Below are 18,250 nucleotides of genomic sequence, written 5' to 3'. Positions count from 1 at the left end.
TCTGCGTTTGGGAGCTTTCAGGGCACAAATTTTTCGCAGACATCCTCCAAAGAGAGAGAGGAAGACTGAGAGAAAGAGAGAGAAAGGGGACTAGATATGTTGAAGGTATTTCCCCCCCGTGCTCGACGTGCTGGCCTTGTTTGGAAGCGTGCCAGCAGTCGAGGACCCTGATATTTGGTTCGCCTCCCCACAGTCTCTCCACTTCGAAACTCCTGGCGCGTCCCTGTCGGGAAGACGTACCGTGACCTTGATGGAGATAAACCCCACTTTGGAAGCACCCAGCAGGCGCGTCCACCCACCGCTGTTTTAATCTTTTATCCCTCGCGTCGATTGGTTACGTTTTTTCTTCGAGCTGACGAAGAACCCGGGGGGGGGGGGGGGGGTTGCCCGGCGAGGCGTTTGGGGGGGGGGGGGGGGGGGCGATCGCCCCCACCGCCCCCCCCTTGGATCCGCCACTGGTGAAAACTGAAGAATTGAACATATGCAAAAGGTAACCTTTGTACCACCAAATACTTTACTAGTAAAGTATTTCGTTCTACCGTGCGAGCGAAACGGAACCTACAAGCGGGAGCATGCTGCCCTGAATGACTCTTCCAGTGAAGCGCACGTGCTCGATAGAGCGATTAAAAGCACGGAGTTCGCTTTTACAGCTTTTGGTACGCTCAAACTTAAATTTGTTTAGGCGTGAAGTGTTTCCGCATTTAAAATACAATCTTAATTAATGATATCATTTCTTTTTTTAAATAAGTGGGCCCATGATTGTTTTCTGTTTATCTTTTGCGTAAACGTGCCATTTTTAGAGCGCAGCTCTTAGGGGCCCGTTCCCGGCTTGAGCGGCGTCGCCGTCGGCGTCGGCGTCGCCGTCGCCGTCGCCGTCGCCGTCGGCGTAACCAAGGTCATCCCAAGGTCACGTGACCCCCAAGGTCACGTGACCCCTCCCAAGGTCATCTCAAGGTCACGTGACCCCACGTGACCCCCTGAAGGTCACGTGACCCCTTCCAAGGTCATCTCAAGGTCACGTGACCCCAAGATGACCCCACGTGATCCTTTGAAGGTCACGTGACCCCCAAGTCACGTGACCCCTGAGGTCACGTGACCCCCGAGGTCACGTGGTCGCCTCCCCAAGGTCACGTGACCCCCGAGGTCACGTGACCCCCAAGGTCACGTGACCCCTTCCAAGGTCATCTCAAGGTCACGCGGTCGGCGTCGGCGTCGGCGTAACCGCGCCCCTCCCTCTCCTCCTCCTCCCTCTCCTTCTCCCCCTCCTCCTCCCCTCCTCCTCCTCCCCCTTCTCCTCCTCCCCCCCTCCTCCTCCTCCCCCTCCTCCTCCTCCCCTTCCTTCTCCTCCTCCTCCCCTTATTGTCCGGCTTGAGCGGCAAGGAGGAAAGCAGTACGAAGGTGGAGGAGGGGGGGGGGGAGAGACGAGGAGGCGGAGGCGAGGGGAGGGGAGGAGCTTGAAGGACGAGGAGGTGGTAAAGGAGAGGGAGGGGGAGCAGGAGGGGAGGAGGACTAGCAGGCATGATCACGAGGGAGGAGGAGGAATATACCCTCCACTCCTCCTCCTCAAGAGCTGCGCTCCAATTCGGCGTTACAGGAAGTTGTAAACGGCTTTCATTTTTTTTTTTATATGATGTTTACCCCCAAGTCCGACATTTATACTCTGTTTCAATCATAAGTAAGAAACACATAATCAAAGGTGCAGACAAAAAAAAAAACTCGAACACGGAGCACATATTAAATATCAAATGTCACGGTTCATTCAAAATTAGTCCGTCGGACAGCAGGAGTTTCGTACGGCGACATTGTTACCCATAGTTGAAAACGCCGAGAAAAGGGGAAATAAAAAAACAACGGACAAGACAACCCGTTGTGATTATAAATTTAGCCAGTGCATTAAAAGCGTTAGCTCGGGGTCTTTAACGTGCATCGCGTAGTAGTGACACACGATCGCGCGGCGGCACGATGCAGATGGCGATTGAACCCAGAGTCACTCCAGGTTCTGCAGCCTGAGCTCCGTGCTTTGAATGGAGGTCGCTGGAAGACAAGTCGCCCGTTGAGGCAGACTAAGTTCTAGGCTCTATAAACATACACACACAACCCAATTTTTTTCGGTCTATGATTCTCCACCGCACTTGGTTTAGCCCAAAGCCACTAAATGATATGCGCTTCGAGTATCAGCACCCTTTTCCGCGATATTGCTGTGGACGCCGCCATCTTTTTGCTTAGTACAAAGCAGACGCAACTGCCGATCATCATGATTCAAAAGTGTGACTTCCCGAGCATTAGTTTCGGTGTTAGGAAGCTCATGTAATATTGCTTTACTTTGTCGCGAACTGTTTAAACATCACTGGAGGACGGAAAAGCGTTTCCTGTGACCCGAGATACAGCTTCAGATAACTGACAATCATGACTGTAAGCACCAATATCCGTAAGTGTCATTACTTTGAAGCGTAGCTTATTTAGTGGGTCTAGTTTAGCCCGACCGCAGGAGCACAGAAAGAGAACGAACTGGATAACCTCGCACTCTTGGCGCTACTTCAGTAGCTTCATCAGCCCATAGCGTTGACTGCTTTCTGAACTAAGGTGAAGCGAAGCGAATGTTCAGATCTTAGGTTTGTACAAGCCAACCCAACGAAAGTCATCTGGTACACGCCAGTGAAACTATATATATCGGGTTTAATTCGAGATCTTTTGTCATCTGGCACGCCCCAGTGAAAATATATATATATCGGGTTTAATTCGAGATCTTTTGACGTGCAACGAAAATCTCAGATTGACCTCCGTCAGATTCTGGGCACTTCGGTAGGTATTCAAACCCGACAAATATGGAAGCCAGCGCGTTGGCGCAGAGACGCTAAGACGTTTTAATGTTTTGTGTTTTGTTTTAATAGCATTGTCACCTAAAAGCCACAAAGGTGGTCGGGAAATATAGTCAAAGCATTCCGACAAGCACAGTTCGATTGCAAAAATGATTTCTCCAATTGATTAAAAAAAACAATCAATTGATTTTTGCATGCGTGGCGGAATCCCAACTGGCGGAATAGCTTTCATGGCGCCCATTTCATTCGGATCGCGTTAAGAATGTGTACGAACCACTGTGGAAAAAAAATTTAGATGATGACTCTCTGTCCGATGCGGCGAACACAATATTGTAAATATACCAACTTGAACTTTAGAATTAAACTTGAAAACGAAGAAAGAAAGGACAGGAGAGGACACAACTGTCTGTCCTCTCCTGTTTTTTTCTTTCTTCGTGTTCAAGTTGAATTCTAAAGTTCAAGCTGATATTTTTACAAGTATGTACCAGCACGCTGAACTCTTAACCGCTATTCAGACTACATTATGCTCGGCGCACCGAGCGCTTCACTAGCACGGGGACAGATATGGCGCCCAAGTATCGGGTCGCTCCCAAACCGACCCCTCCGGTTGTCTCTCCCAGCTGTGTCCCGCCATTTCCTCGCTCTCCGCTTCTTTTTGTGCCTCACCGCCGCCACGCCGCCATGAAGTCGCCAGAGTCCGTAAATCTGTGTCCTCTTCCTTTTTGTCCTTCTTCTTATTCTTATTCTTCTTCGGGTTAAGGCTCACCTTCGTGCACGATGGTGGAACCTGCGACCGACAGAGCACCAAAGCAAAACACGAGGCCAGCCACTGTTTGCACACCAATACTGTACCACCACCACACCGCAAAAAAAGGCGAGCACGCTACGCCGCCGACGGTGTACGACACGAGAGCGCACGACACGAGAGCGCCGACGGGAGAGCGCGCGACAGGAGAGCGCCGCGACACGAGACCGCACGACACCAGAGCGCGTGCCATTAGAGCGCGCGTCACGAGAGCGCACGTGCGCGCCTTGGGAATGATCGATGTTTGAGTCTTAAACAGATGCTTTCTCGGATCGAACGCTTTACGTCATTTTATTTGTTGACTACGCAGACCTGTGGTAAGTGTAAAAAATACAATTTTCGCAAACTCGAGATAAAGAAGCAAGGCACAAGAGTTTCGGAAATATAGCTGTTTATTATTTGCCGTTCCATAATAAAAAAAAAAAATTGAACGACTGATTGATTGCGCGAAACTGCGGAGGTAGTCTAGGAGGCACCTTTGGTCGTACTCTTCAACTAGCTTGTTTAGATTCTTCGCTACGCGAACGTAGGTGGCCTTGCTGCTCCATTGAGGCCCTCCACGAAATACATCCGCCAGCTTCTGCTCTGTCAAGCTCTGCTCTTTTTTAAAAGGTCGGCCACTAGCTTGTACGTGTCCGAATGATGATGAACCATAAGAGGGCGCCAGCGAAACATCTCGGTGATAATAAAACTACCTCGTCCAGAGAATTTAGATCGGCTCACACGAATGAAGAGGTGCAGAAGCGAATGCTCTTTTCATGAAACAACAATGGCGACCCTACGGGGATCATAAGGGCGCAAGTAAGCTCGTGAATATTGAACATTTTGAAGAAAAGCGAGACTGAGAAATACCAAAGGTGACACCGAGAGAAAAGAAGAAGAACGTCTGAAATCTTTACTCTTTTAATGCAGATCAAGCACAAAACCCTTTAAAGCACATGTTCTTCGAGACGTTTTCCTTCTCTTCTCGTGGTGTCAACTTTCCTATCCCTCAATCTCTGGTTGCTTCAGGGCATACGGGGGTGTTGGCGCTACTTTCCCGGTATCTAGTGATATTAAGGCCGACTAGTGTCAGTAATATTATGTAAAGTGAGAAACTATCCTTCACTTTTGTTTTACTGTCCCTTCAATCAATATTCTTCTACAACTTCGGTACAGAACTTTAACTCGAAACGTTAGAATACCTCTTTATGTGGTCGCTTCGAAACCCGCCGATCCCTTTGACTCACGCTACGTATTTTACGGCAGATAAAAAATGAGTACCGTTAGGAAATTTTGACGAGTGCGATAAATGACATGCCACATAATTTAAAATGAACGCTGCTGTAGTGATATGTCTCCACCACCCAGCTACAGCGTTCACGAGTCACACTTCTCATACATCGTACAGAAGACAAGGCGTTCGGTGCTGACACGAAGACAGATTTATCTGCGGACACTCCTCGAGCACATTCATAGGATATTGACTTCACCCGTATGTCTACTTTTAACACGTCTGCAGGCAGTATTTGTATATCCATGGCGAACGGACCGTTATACACCAACACGGCGTTTACAAACAAGCCCGTTTTGCCCACGCCAGGTGTGGGCACTGGGCGTCCGCAGAAACCGAATTCGGGAGGGAAGCGTCTGCGCATGCGCAGTACCGACAGCAGCGCCACCGCAGTGGTGTGGCGTCAAAGAGTTGAGTTGGTCTATTCGTGACTGCAGCGAAACGGACGCCACCAAGAGGGAAAACCGGGAACCAGCCGGACCAGGTCGCTCCGCGCCCCTCAGCGTCTCTGGTGGCTTTCCCGGACACGTGTTGTCGGCGCGGTGGCGAACAATGTAATTTGACCAAGGTCCGAAAATTTCTTCAGTTTGCCTGAGTGTTCATTAGTGTGGTGAAGCCTCAGGAGATTGTTTCCTTCCATCACGTGTTTGAAATCCCGTTTACTCCACAACACACGGTCGCGTGCTTTCAATTTTTTTTGGATGGGGAGGAATCACGGAAATTCTTGTCTATCGAATCACATTCAAAGTGACGACTACTTGGTAACTGATAAGTGGTTTCTTTATAGGGATGTAGAACAGTGGACTGAGGATGACAGACGAGGTGTTTCACTGGAGTGAACACCAATGTTGCAGTCAAGTGAATGGGAAGGTTTGATAGCTGCTTTCCTTGAGTTATATTGTGTTCGATTAGCTTCAAGATTGAGCCACCCACGCCGGTCGGTGCGTTGGCTGCTTTTCGCCGAAAAAGCCTCTGGACCACACTGAAGGAGTTGGGCTGATTTCGCAATTACATGATTCAAGAAAACCTGCTCGCTGCAAGTGATGAATGAGGGAAATTAACCGTTTGCAAAAGGTGGGGGACGAGTCTCGCAATGTTAGAAGCTGTCACGGCATTTTGATCTATCGCGCCTCCAATATCTATATTATACCCCCGTCGAAGCCAGCAGCAATATATGTCTACATTGCTCAGGTTGACCGGCCACAAAAAATACAGATTTTACCCTTTCAGGATTCGAAGCAAAGTTCAATGCAGAGAGGTTCTCCGTGAATCTCCGATGAAGACTCTCTTCAGTTTGTCTCCGTGCTGCCGGCTAGAACCATTTGGCTTAAGTAGTATCTCTCTGTCTGTCAAATATACTTTTATTTAGCAGTTCACCTAATAGCTAGTCAAGTAAGCTCATATTTCAACCCGAAGAATATACTCATATCGCTTTAGTGGGACCATAGTACGTAATATAATACATAACCCGCTCGTCAAAATGACTTCTCTATTGCTACTAAAACCTGAATTGAAATACGAGTATAAGCTCCTTATTGGGGCGCCGGCGGGTTAACAGGGTCCTTGGCTCAAGAAGCACTTGCTTAATTTTCGTAGTTTTCCTGCAGCCTGCGTTGTTGACCGAGCAGACGACTGGAGCTGTTTCTTAAAGGGGCGATGCAACAATTTTTGTACTTTGCGCAAATACCGCTTAGAACAGATCCCTGACGTTAATGACCTATGAAACACGCGTTCGTTTTTCACTTCACGCAATAGAAGTCCCAGAAAAAAAAAAAAAAAAAAAAAACGAGCAGCGTTCACCCCCTCAACACGCAGCCAGAACAAGCGGCCACGCGATCTGGAGACGATTATATGCCGCCAATGTTGATCATAGCCACGCGCTGGGGTTGGCAAAGCACAGGGCACGCGCTGAGTTCCAGACATTGTTATGGCTCGGCAGTTGTCGTCGTTGCAGCGATTAAACGCGGGCGACTACCCGAATGCTTATTGAACTACAGTAATTAACATGAGCCCAAATCGAGTGCCCACGCAGGGCTCGGGTCCAATCTATGAACCGCATTCAAATATCGTCACTTGGGTGTTCTGGGATCCCCACGTTACGTCATCAAATTTTGCGAAGTAGAGATTGAACGAAAATAATTGCTTTTGTCCTTGAAATTTCACCGCAACAAAGGAGTTTCTTGGCCAGTGGCGTTGCGTGCGAGTATCCGTGAGTCCAACTAGTGCCAGTAAGCTCGTGTATAGTGAAAAACATTCCAAGTGAATATCGTTGCACAGCTCCTTTAAACGCGGATACGCACAAAAGCTCGATTTCGCGGACATATAAGTCGCATGGTCGAGGCATGCCAGTTAGCTGAAAATTACTCTCGGTGGAACAATTTTGTAGTCATCGTCGCTTTCCTTACATGATCAAAACTGATTAGTATATTACCGTCTCTCCAAAGGCCATAGTTTCGGTTTTGAACGAAATCTCCGAAACGAAAGTTTGACGTAAAAAGAACAAAAAAACACCGGGAAAACAAAACTATGCTTTGCAATTTTATGTGCACCGGCTACACTTAACCATCTAAGTTCAAATACAGAATTGGGCATTAAACAAAAGAAAATATGTTAAATTGAACGCACCACCTGTTCAGGCGGCCCGGCCGAGCCGACGTGACCTGGACTCAGCCGCCATGTTTTGTTTGGTGGTGGCGCCCCCTATAGGTCGCTGGAGTCGCGAATACATGGAAGAAACACGGCTGAGGCAGAGTCTGCGAACTTATGAAATATTAGCAGTGAGACTTCGGCTTTATGCTACATAGTTTAAGGCGGACAAAAAAAAAAGCCATCAGAAAATGTTAAGGAGTGTTAGAAATATCATGCGACAAAATTTTGAAATAACGCTGCTGTATTCACGAGAACGCGCGCAACTGTTCAAACATCGTTTCTTCATCTTACCACCCACTTGCTATGAATCTCTATTTCGTGGTCCCCGAAAATCATTAATGAAAATAAAACGATACGTAATTGTCTTCGCCCGGCTCAGCACTAAAAAACATCCTTTCCTTCAGCTGCTGCTTGCACAATACCCGCAACCCCCCCCCCCCCCCCCCCTTCAAAAAAAAAAAAAGGCCCAAAAAGACAAAGAAAAAAAAAAACGGGAGCAAGAAAGCTCTGGGTGCTTCATTAACGTCCATTGAAAACAACTTGCCCATTCTTAAGCCACGAAAGTTCCGCACGCCGACCCTACAACTAGCTATCGAAGTTGTAAGGTAGCGGACAAACCGTCAAGTCACTTCTACAAACAAAAACAAAAATAAAAAAGAAGAAAATATTTCCAACCGGGATTGTGAAAGCCTCTCGAAACTGAAGTATAAATAAAAAAAAAAAAGACAATTCAAGAGGGAAATTATAATAACAGTGGTTTCGGCCGGTTGCACTTCATTTGTCATGCCAACACGAGCTGACAGGCCTGCATTAGTCGGTTGCTCGCCGAAATATAGACAGCAAGACAAACAGAGAGCCCGAGATCATCATAAACCCGAGGATGGCTTTTTGAAAGTGTTTCTGGAGGTTTGCTTAGTCTTCATTTGCATAGTCGCCAAGTCGAGAAGGCCGTTCCTGAGCCGTACTAATAGTTTTTGGGAATCGGGGAAGGGGGACGGATCTAGTTTACTGGAGTGGCTCATTTGCATTAACAATTGAGAAAGAGGAGTTGATTCGGTGGTACGCCCTCGTAACCACAGGGAAGTTTCTCGAAACTAGATGGGAAGGGCTTCAGTGGGGAATGCCGAGATAGCATGTTGGGGACTAGAGTCACTAAACAAATTCGGAAGAGACAGTTATTACTGCATACTTATAGGAATGCCAAAACATTCCTACACGCAGCGCGTTCCTACAAGCAGAGCATCACGTCTTTCTGTTTAGAATGGACACACGGCGCTCCGGCGGTGACATCACGCTACCCCACTGCGCAGGCGCAGCGAACCCCGCCGGCTTCGAGACGGCTTCCGTGACAAAGCATTGCGTTGCTATGCTTTTCATTGTCTTTTATTGGGAATCGGAAGTCAGGCGCCGTTTCGGCCAGCCAATGGGAATTCAGGAATTTCGTTTCGGTCAACCAATGGGAATTTAGGTGCCGTTTTTCGCTACTACAAACAACGCCGGCTTCGCTCCATAGGATACTTAATGCTTTCGCGTTAATAGGGTTCCGGAGTACCGAAACTCCCGATTTCCGCGCCATGTCGCTCAAAGTCATTCATATCCGTGTCGCCATAATGGATCTTTGCATAGTACACTGTACAAAAACTGTGCGCATACCGTGTAGCTGGCGTTGTCGAAAGGACTTTCAGGTAGGTGTGTGGCGCTGTGGTTAGCCGCTTTATATCACTTGCGATGTCATTTACGATGCAGTCTAGTTGCACTCGTGTAACCATTACTCTGTGGTTCACGTTCAAGACTCCCAGGTTAGTGGTCGTACCTCACAGGTAAAATATTTTATTTTAAGATGAGTCACCTATCACTGTCTAAATATCCAGAAATACCAATAGTTCACTCGAACGGGGTGGTCTGTGCCGTGTTCCCATTTCAATGGCGAACTTTATCTCTGAGACTTTAGCCACGTATTTCTGTCATCACCTTGAACCGCTGGAATTTTTCCTTTACGCTTTTTTGAGCATTCAAAAGATTGCCGTATAAATGCAAAAGCATTTCGTCGATTTATTGACAACTGCATAAAAGATGTTCAGGACGAGACAGGAACAAGATAGATTGAAGCATAGTATCAAGCCATTGTAATGGCTTGACAATTGCTTTGTTGGACAGGCGCTCTATAGTTGCGCTTTTTGGACTCCCACGGCGACTAGGGAGAAGGAGGCGACGTCAACAACGCAGCAAACGCAGATTGGATGTTGATGGGCGAGAGTCGTTGATGACGAATATCCGCAGAAGAAAACAAAGCTCACTTTTTCTTTGTTTTTTTCTGTGGAAATTCGTCATCAGCGACTCTCACTAAACAACATCCAATTTGCGTTTGCTGCGTTGTTGACGTCGCCTCCTTCTCCCTAGCCGCCGTGGGAGTCCAAAAAGCGCAACATAGGGCCCCAGATGAAGCTTCAAGCAAAGTTCCGCATAATTTTCCAGTGATGATTCACAATGCAGTTGACCGTCGACGCTATCTATGTAAATGTGTAATGCAAACAAATTGAACTGGCGGTGAGTTACGACAATGGCTTGATATTAAATCAATGACTTTCTAAACCGCAAACGCCAAGGATATTTCTGTTATCATTCAATCTACCTCAGCAGCAAGATGCATCTCATTCACTCGGGGCATCAAGTGACATACCTATCTAAGATCGTGCTGTCAAGGCTTCATTTATGCCTTTTGTATCACAAAAAAAAAGGATAACAGAAATGTAATAAAAAAACAAATTCATATGACAACCACGTCTGAGTGCCTTTTCACACAATAGTGTTTGCTCAAATTTCGTTGAGTCACCCGGACATTCGTGCTTCGAGGTTTACATGCAAACCTCTCATTCTATTTATTTGTTTCACGCTTCATACGACGCGAAGCAATTTGAATAAAACGTACTGCAATATAATACTTATTCAGAAGCAGCCACTCTTCCCAGCATCGTTCGTGCCGAACCAAGATCAGTCGAAGAAGCCTGATCGGCTGCGAGGCCAGCCAAACACGCCCCCACTTCAAATTAGCGTTCTCGCCTGACGGGAAGCGGAAGAGTCTTTTGTCGTTTTCTGACCTGCTGCGGGACCCGAAGGCATAGCAAGAAAGCATATGGGAGTCACGAAATCCGGAACGTTAGGATGTGATTCCATGAAGATACGTGCGCCACGGTGCTAAGCGGCTGAGAAGCTAACCGGAGCGTTGCAGCAGAAGCTGGCTGGGCCCAAGATGGTGGCTCATGGCAGGGATTATAAAAAGTGATAATGAGAGTGACGGCACATGTCTCAGGTGGCTGCTGCCGCCCAGTCATGCTGCAGAAAACCAAAACATATACGGCTAGACTGTAACTGTTGTCGGCAAAGAATTAAAGAATGGGAATGTGGTACTTTGACGCAATATTCAGTGAGTCTCTTGGGCACTAGAGGCTTTTTTACGCAATCTGACAGAAAGCGTGACGCTCAAAAGTGTCTAAGGTTCACTAGTCAATAAGACGCAAAAAAAGACACGCCCTGTGTGGAACCTTATAATTTCAAACTTAATGCACTGACAAAAACAAATTGGGGTGTGGGTATTTTTAGACATCCTGAGCTTAGTCTGCCTCAACGGGCGACTTGTTTCGCCCGTTGCGACTTGCAACGGGCGAAACAAGTTGAGTTGTTGCGACTTGCTGTGGATTAAAGGTGTATCCAGTGCAGTGCAACTGCTAGCCCGGGGTCATTAACATGCACCACGCAGTAGTGATACACGACTGCACGCCGGTACGATGCTCATCCAGGTCGAAACGGGCAGGGGTCGGGATTGAACCCAGGATCCCTCAGTTCTGCAGCACGAGCCTTCGCTACACGTGCTCCGAACTGGTGTGCGTTAGTGTGCATTAGCCTAGAGCCCCTAATACCCTTGTTACACGGGCACATTTAACTGCAGTTACGCTAAGCCACAGATAGCGCACAATATTTGCCGACAACCTTCTGCGGCTATGCAGTCAAAGCTATGGGCGAACGTGCGCTTGAGCATGTTGATCATCCATCGAAGCAGTGCACGCGCGCTCTTCACTTCTTCTGAAATAGCTGTTTGAGAGTACAGTGCGGTATCAGTGGTGCCGCGTAACAGCAGTTAAGCTGAGTTAACCGCGGTTAAGTGTGCCCGTGTAACAGGGGTATAAATGAGCTACGCTTATACCCCTGTTATACCCCTGTTACACGGGCACACTTATACCCCTGTTACACGGGCACACTTAACTGCAGTTACGCTAAACCACAATTAGCGCACAATACTTGCCGACAACATTCTGCGGCGATGCAGTCAGAGCTATGGGCGAACGTGCGCTTGCGCATCTTGAGCACCCATCAAAGCAGTGCACGCGCTCTCTTCACTTCTTTTGAAATAGCTGTCCGAGGGTATACTGCGGCATTTGTGCTGCCACGTAACCGCAGTTAAAGCTGAGTTAACCGCGGTTAAGTGTGCCCGTGTAACAGGGGTATTAACCGCGGTTAACTCAGCTTTAACTGCGGTTACGTGGCAGCACAGATGCCGCACTATACCCTCGGACAGCTATTTCAAAAGAAGTAAAGAGAGCGCGTGCACTGCTTTGATGGGTGCTCAAGATGCTCAAGCGCACGTTCGTCCATAGCTCCGACTGCATCGCCGCAGAATGTTGTCGGCAAGCATTGTGCGCTAATTATGGTTTAACGTAACTGCAGTTAAGTGTGCCCGTGTAATAACACGGGCACACTTAACCGCGGTTAACTCAGCTTAACTGCTGTTGCGCGGCACCACAGATACCGCACTATACGCCTCGCAAGTGGGCGCATTTTCGTCTTCTGCGCATGAGAGAGGAAGTAGCGGTGACGTCAGAACGCCGAGCCCTGATTGGCTGATCGCGACCCCCTACCTCAGCGTCGTCTGCTCCTTTGCAACGTCGACTGCTCGCAACATCGTCTGCGTCTGTTAGACTCTAGCGTCTGTCTTACCTTTCCTGCGACTTTGGGAAGTACAGGTCTTTACGAGCGAGCTCGACTTCGCCTGTCAGAGAGGACAGACGAAATAACTCGAGCGGTACGTTGTTTTTGTCTAGCAACTAGCAGACGCGCACCAAGGAGGGAAGTCAAAGGACTCACCGGCGAGGTGTCCCGAGGCGCCGAGGTTTGTTTGCTAACAACAGAGAGTGAGCGTGTTAGTGCCCGCAAGTTCCCTCCCAAATACTTTTCCCCTCCTTTCGTGTGCGGCGAGACCCCTCACTCTTTAACGGCGTCGGCGGGTTGGCGCAGTTAACGTCGTCTGCTTTACGCCTGCTAGTCAAAGCGGTGGCTGCTTTACCTTTCCTGCGTCTGTCGGAGATTCACCGCTTTTTCACCGGCGAGAGTCACCGTTGCCTCGGGAAACAGGGAGATAACAAGAGGAAGAAATGGACGTCTTAATCTAAAATTGAGGTCAGCGATCAAAGTATAATACGGGAAGGGTTCACAAGGGTCGCGCGGGCATATTCCATTCAGCACGCCAGCCGGTCGTGGGCAGACGGTCGCCGAGTCGCGGAGTGCCTGCTAGGCCGAACTGCTGAGCTCGCTTCGTCGGTTTTGGAGGAATCGTGGCCGTTGGAGCTTTTCCCGGGTGTTTGTGGATTCAGCGTTCTTGTTCGTCGTGGTCCGTTTCAAGTACTTTTTACTTTTTCTTGCTGCTTGAAGTCGGGACGCGTGAGAAGCGCACGTAGAAAAACAAACGTCCGTGGGTCGTCGCGACCGCGACGCTGTCGGCCATGCTGATTTGATCGTAAGAAGTGCGTAAGACAGCTTCGGAGCTGTCGTAGTATTTCGTCGTAACCTGCGCGAAACTTAAGAAAATTTTGTTTCGTGAATACCAATTTGTTCTCAAGTTTTGTCTTACGCACATTTTTGGCGTAAGATCGTTTCGTGAATCTGGCCTCTGCACTTCCAAAAGTCGCAAGAAAGGTAAGACAGACGCAGACGACGTTGCGAGCAGACGACGTTGCAAAGGAGCAGACGACGCTCAGATAGGGGGTCGCGATCAGCCAATCAGGGCTCGGCGTTCTGACGTCACCGCTACCCCCCTGCACAAGAAGCAGACGAACTTGCCCTCCGCATACTCTCTGACAGCTATTTCAGAAGAAGTGAAGAGCGCGCGCGCACTGCTTCGATAGATGCTCAAGATGTTCAAGCGCACGTTCGCCCATAGCTTTGACTGCATAGCCGCATAATGTTGTCCGCAAGTATTGTGCGCTATCTGTGGCTTAGCGTAACTGCAGTTAAATGTGCCCGTGTAACAAGGGTATTACAGGGGTATTACTCGAGCACCCTTAACCGCGGTTAACTCAGCTTTAACTGCTACTACGCGGTACCACATGTACCGTACTGCGGCACCACAAGAAAAGAAGGGCGCGCGTGCACTGCTTTGATGGGTGCTCAAGATGCTGAAGCACACGTTCGCCCATAGCTCCGACTGCATCGCCGCAGAATGTTGTCCGCAAGTGTTGTGCGCTAACTGTGGCTTAGCTGAACTGCAGTTAGGTGTGCTCGCGTAACAAGGGTATGATATCGGCACTCTGTTCCACGACATTGTTGGGGCGCCGCCATCTCGTTGCTTGTGCAGAGCAGACACCACTGCCGATTATCATGATTCCGAAGTGCGACTTCCTCAGCATTACATTCGTTTTTAGAAAGCTTATGTAATATTGCTTCACTCAAAAGCGAACTGTGTGAACATCTGTGGTGGACAGAAAAGCCTTTCCTGTAATTCGATATAAAACTTAAGATAACTGCCAACCATGATTTTAAGCCACAAGATGGGTAAGTGTTGTTACTCTGAAGCGTAACTTACTTAGTGGCACCACGTTAACCCACTTGGCCATCTGCAGTGACGAAGGTTTGTAGTGACCGCGTTGACAGAGTGTATGGGAAACAGCTTGAACACTAAAAATTTACACACAGACAGGACAGGGCATACACAGAGCTGACTATCCAACTATTTAATACTTCTTCTTCCTACACCTCCTCTTCTTCTTAGTCCCTTCGAGCATTCCACGATTGCGAGATAAGATCATAGACGAAAAGAAAAAGAAGCAGGATAAAAATATACTACATAAACGAAAATGTAATACAAATTTAAAAAAAAAAAACTGTAAATGCTCAAGCGAACTCCATACATTTCCGTCGCCAGACCGTAAGGTCACCGCGTTGCGACGACTTCGGTCATCGGAGCTCTTTTAAGCTTGTTTTTCAATAAAGGTGTTCATCCATCCATCCAGCCATATATTTCCACATTGAGTCACTGATATCAGTATCCCGTGGGTATTGTTTTGAGAACTTCCTCCCCATGACTGTCCTCACAAGTCACTCACCCAAAGTAGCAACACACCGCACATATTGTTTTTCATTGCTGTGCACAGTGATGGACGGCCTGCTGACACATGCTCTCCACTCTCTTCGATGACTAGTGCTTCGAGCATCTCTCGCACGTATGGATTTTTGTTTCTTGCAAGAACGCTCATGCTGGTAAAGGCTGGGTTACACTCACATGTCTGTTACACGGAATTTCAGTTGGCGTTACATCGAGAATTTCATCATCACAGATTTGTCTTACATCTTCCAGAATAGAGAGAGCATTTATCTAGACAAGGAAGTAGCCCTAAAAAAGGCAGGTGCACGGGAATGAGATTAGGCACGCTCATGAAACAGAACTAAAGTGAACTAGAGGAGAGTTGGGGGTGAGCTCAGCGAGCGCTCACTGCTGCGGCACATCGTGTCGACGGCACGAGAGTGCGCACTAAAGCATGGGCTGTAGCGCGTGCATCGCATAGCATTTGCTGCGCTACTAACGTTGTCGTCGTCGTTGTCGTTTTAGTCCATTCCGCATTGCACTTCAATCCACATAAGAGACAGGGAGCACGGGGGAAAGATCTGAAGGGCAGCCATTTCGTGCTGCCCAACCAACAAACCAAACTTTCTCGCCGAAGGACCTGGGACCTTTCCACGCTCGCGGATTCACAGCAATGCATGGTGTGCGCCGGTGCCTGATTTCACTCCCCCTCCTCTAATTCACTGTAACAGATCACCAAGTGTTATGCGGTCAACGCTCCGCCGTTGAAGACGCTCCGCCGTTGAAGAGTCTCCAACTTGCGCAACTTTCCACGTAGCAGTAGCTTGCAGGTGTCGTCATTGCTGGGTACTGGCGGTTATTTCTGCTTGCTGGTTTACCTCGACCTACTATTTCTGCGGTGTGAAGCTAGCACGGTGAACCGAACACCCGAGGCACATAAAGTACCGGCATTGCCACGAATGACGTTAAGGGCAAGTGCACAATTTTTGTATATTGCTTCTGGGCGAGATTGTCACGTGTTGGCGACACCAAGCGGCAAGGCTCGCATCTACAGTACCCTCGGCCGTGCATCAACTATTGGCGTCAAAAGCGCGATACGATTGCACTTCTAGCTCGCCGACTTTGAAGTGAGGAGTAGAAAACTCGTGCTGACGTCATTTCGTTTCATACCCCTTTAAAGCATCGAGGTGATGAAACGGTTATATAATACTTTTCTGCGAATGTTTCACTAAGTGACAAGTTAGCCTATGCTTACGACTGTTTTTTTATATTTTTATTCTTTATATGAGATGTGTTGTTTATGTTTAAGCAGCTTAAGAAATTGCTCTATAAATACGTTATATGCATCATCAGCGGTTTCTTGCATACTCACTGAATTCACACAAAACAGGAGCTGCAATTTCGCGACTGGAAGCATTGAGGTTATTTTCATCTATATTTTGGAAGACCGGTTGGTGTTCTGTCTCCTTTGCAGGTATAGCAGACTGAACACACCAACATATTGAAAGATGGTCACTCAGCTCAAAGCTTGTAAAGGTTTGTTCACACGATGCATCTTTTAGGCGCGCAACAGTTTCGCGACACTCAAGTTTCGCGAAATGTGTTCCTTCACACGTACCGCTTCACGTGCAACAACAGTTAACACACACCGATGCACCGTTTTGAGTGAGCTCTGAATCAGATCGCTATCTATCTGGGGACCTGCTTTGCGCCATTATGCAGTCAATTCACTTTAATTTTTTTTTCTCACATACTGCACTACTTGGAGCGATCACGCGTGTGCGCTAAGCCGATTGAGGCGGCAACCTGTACTTGCAGGACATGTCCCGGCGCCGAGCCCGTACGCAGCCAATTCATTGCCAAAGCTCCTATCAATGCACATGGTATTCATAGAAACGCTACGTGCCCAGTCTGGTTACTTCTCGGCGCCCATGTCTGCCCCGAGTTTACTCTGCCAACTGTTTCAGAGAGCACACATAATTTCACGTTCGCTAGTAAACAAAGCAAACTTGGTTTCAGTTTACTCGATGGTCTCTTATCCAGCGGTATCGTTGCGACAACAACGCTATGAGCACTATTCTAATCTCGCCAACTGCCGCTAATTGTCTTCGTCCATCGCTGGATTTTTTTCCGATATGCTACTCACTTTTCCTTCAGTGGTGCTTGACGTGCTTGCGGAAGGGCCGGCAGTATACATCGTTCGTGGTTTCGGTTTTTTTCGGATTTGGCTCGGCTACAACACCGGCAGTGAAGTGGCCTTCTCAAACAGCTCGCTCCCCCCTCAAAGGTCACGTGAGAGCGTTTCTGAGCGGCCATTGGCGGCGCCCTCAGAGTGATTAACAGGACGCGGCAAAGTTTCAGCAAAAGCTCGCTCCAGAAGCGAGGTGTGCGCGCAACTTTTCTTTAGATCTGTGCGTCCTTTTCGGACTCGTTCAGACGGCGCAACCATTTCGCGAAACTACATTTCGCAACACTAGATGTGCGAGAAAAATGCATCGTGTGAACGGGCCTTAACTCCGCTGTTCACACGACCGGCGTGAAAATTATTTACGAATAAACCTAAAATAGTTTTGGGATCTCATGAAATTCTTGTGGGCTTGTAAACCGTATTAGCACATTCGTTCAAGTAAACTCGATTTTGCATTTCTCTTTTGAAAACACTGTCAGTAGACATATTGATATTAAGATCACCCCCGAAAAGGATGTTGTATTTATTTTTATATGTAAACTTCCAAAAGAAGCATCAAAGAATTCAAAGACGGCTCTAATGCTACCTTCCGTTGGGCGACAAAAGACACCACAAATGTTGATTGTTACATAAAGACAACACTTCGACATCATTCGTGTTATGAGAATAATCGCTCAGTAGTTCACGGTCAATACCCTTTCTAAAAAGAACAGCGACACCTCTTCTCCCCCCCTCCGAGCTTTGAAGTGCGTGGTGGCTGTGCATCCACTGCCTTTGATTAGCGAGATTAAGGGACGCTTTATGTTTAGGTGCGTGGTGGCACGTATCTACTGCCTTTGAGTTTAAAGGGTTTGAAGCAACCTGATGTGTTACAATGTCTGTATGATACGGAGCCATGCTATGTACAGGGTTACTAATAGGTTGTATCCGAAGAATATTCGTTCGCTAAGTCTGCGAATCACTAGCACCCATTCAAGGGGCATTACGGGAAACCTTGCATGCTTCACGTTGCTACCATACAAAATGTTTCGCAATTATAAATATCAATGACTTCTAGGCGTAGGTAGAGGGGTAAAATGCAAAACCTTGTGCGGATAATCTGGTATCTCCGAGTTACATATCTCGCACTGACCGCAAATAGAAGAATTAATTAAAATTAAAACAA

At 47.8% G+C, this 18,250-nt stretch overlaps 1 protein-coding gene across 1 annotated transcript in view; it reads right to left on the bottom strand.

Annotated features, from left to right (window-relative positions):
* Nucleotides 1–18,250, bottom strand: part of LOC120840500 — a 33,257-nt gene that overhangs the window by 3,422 nt on the left and 11,585 nt on the right. The gene's annotated exons all lie outside the window — the stretch shown is intronic.

The sequence above is a fragment of the Ixodes scapularis genome, unplaced genomic scaffold (assembly GCF_016920785.2).
Source record: "Ixodes scapularis isolate PalLabHiFi unplaced genomic scaffold, ASM1692078v2 PGA_scaffold4__175_contigs__length_147842914, whole genome shotgun sequence".
NCBI lineage: Eukaryota > Metazoa > Arthropoda > Arachnida > Ixodida > Ixodidae > Ixodes > Ixodes scapularis.
This window is presented reverse-complemented; position numbering and strand designations above follow the sequence as displayed.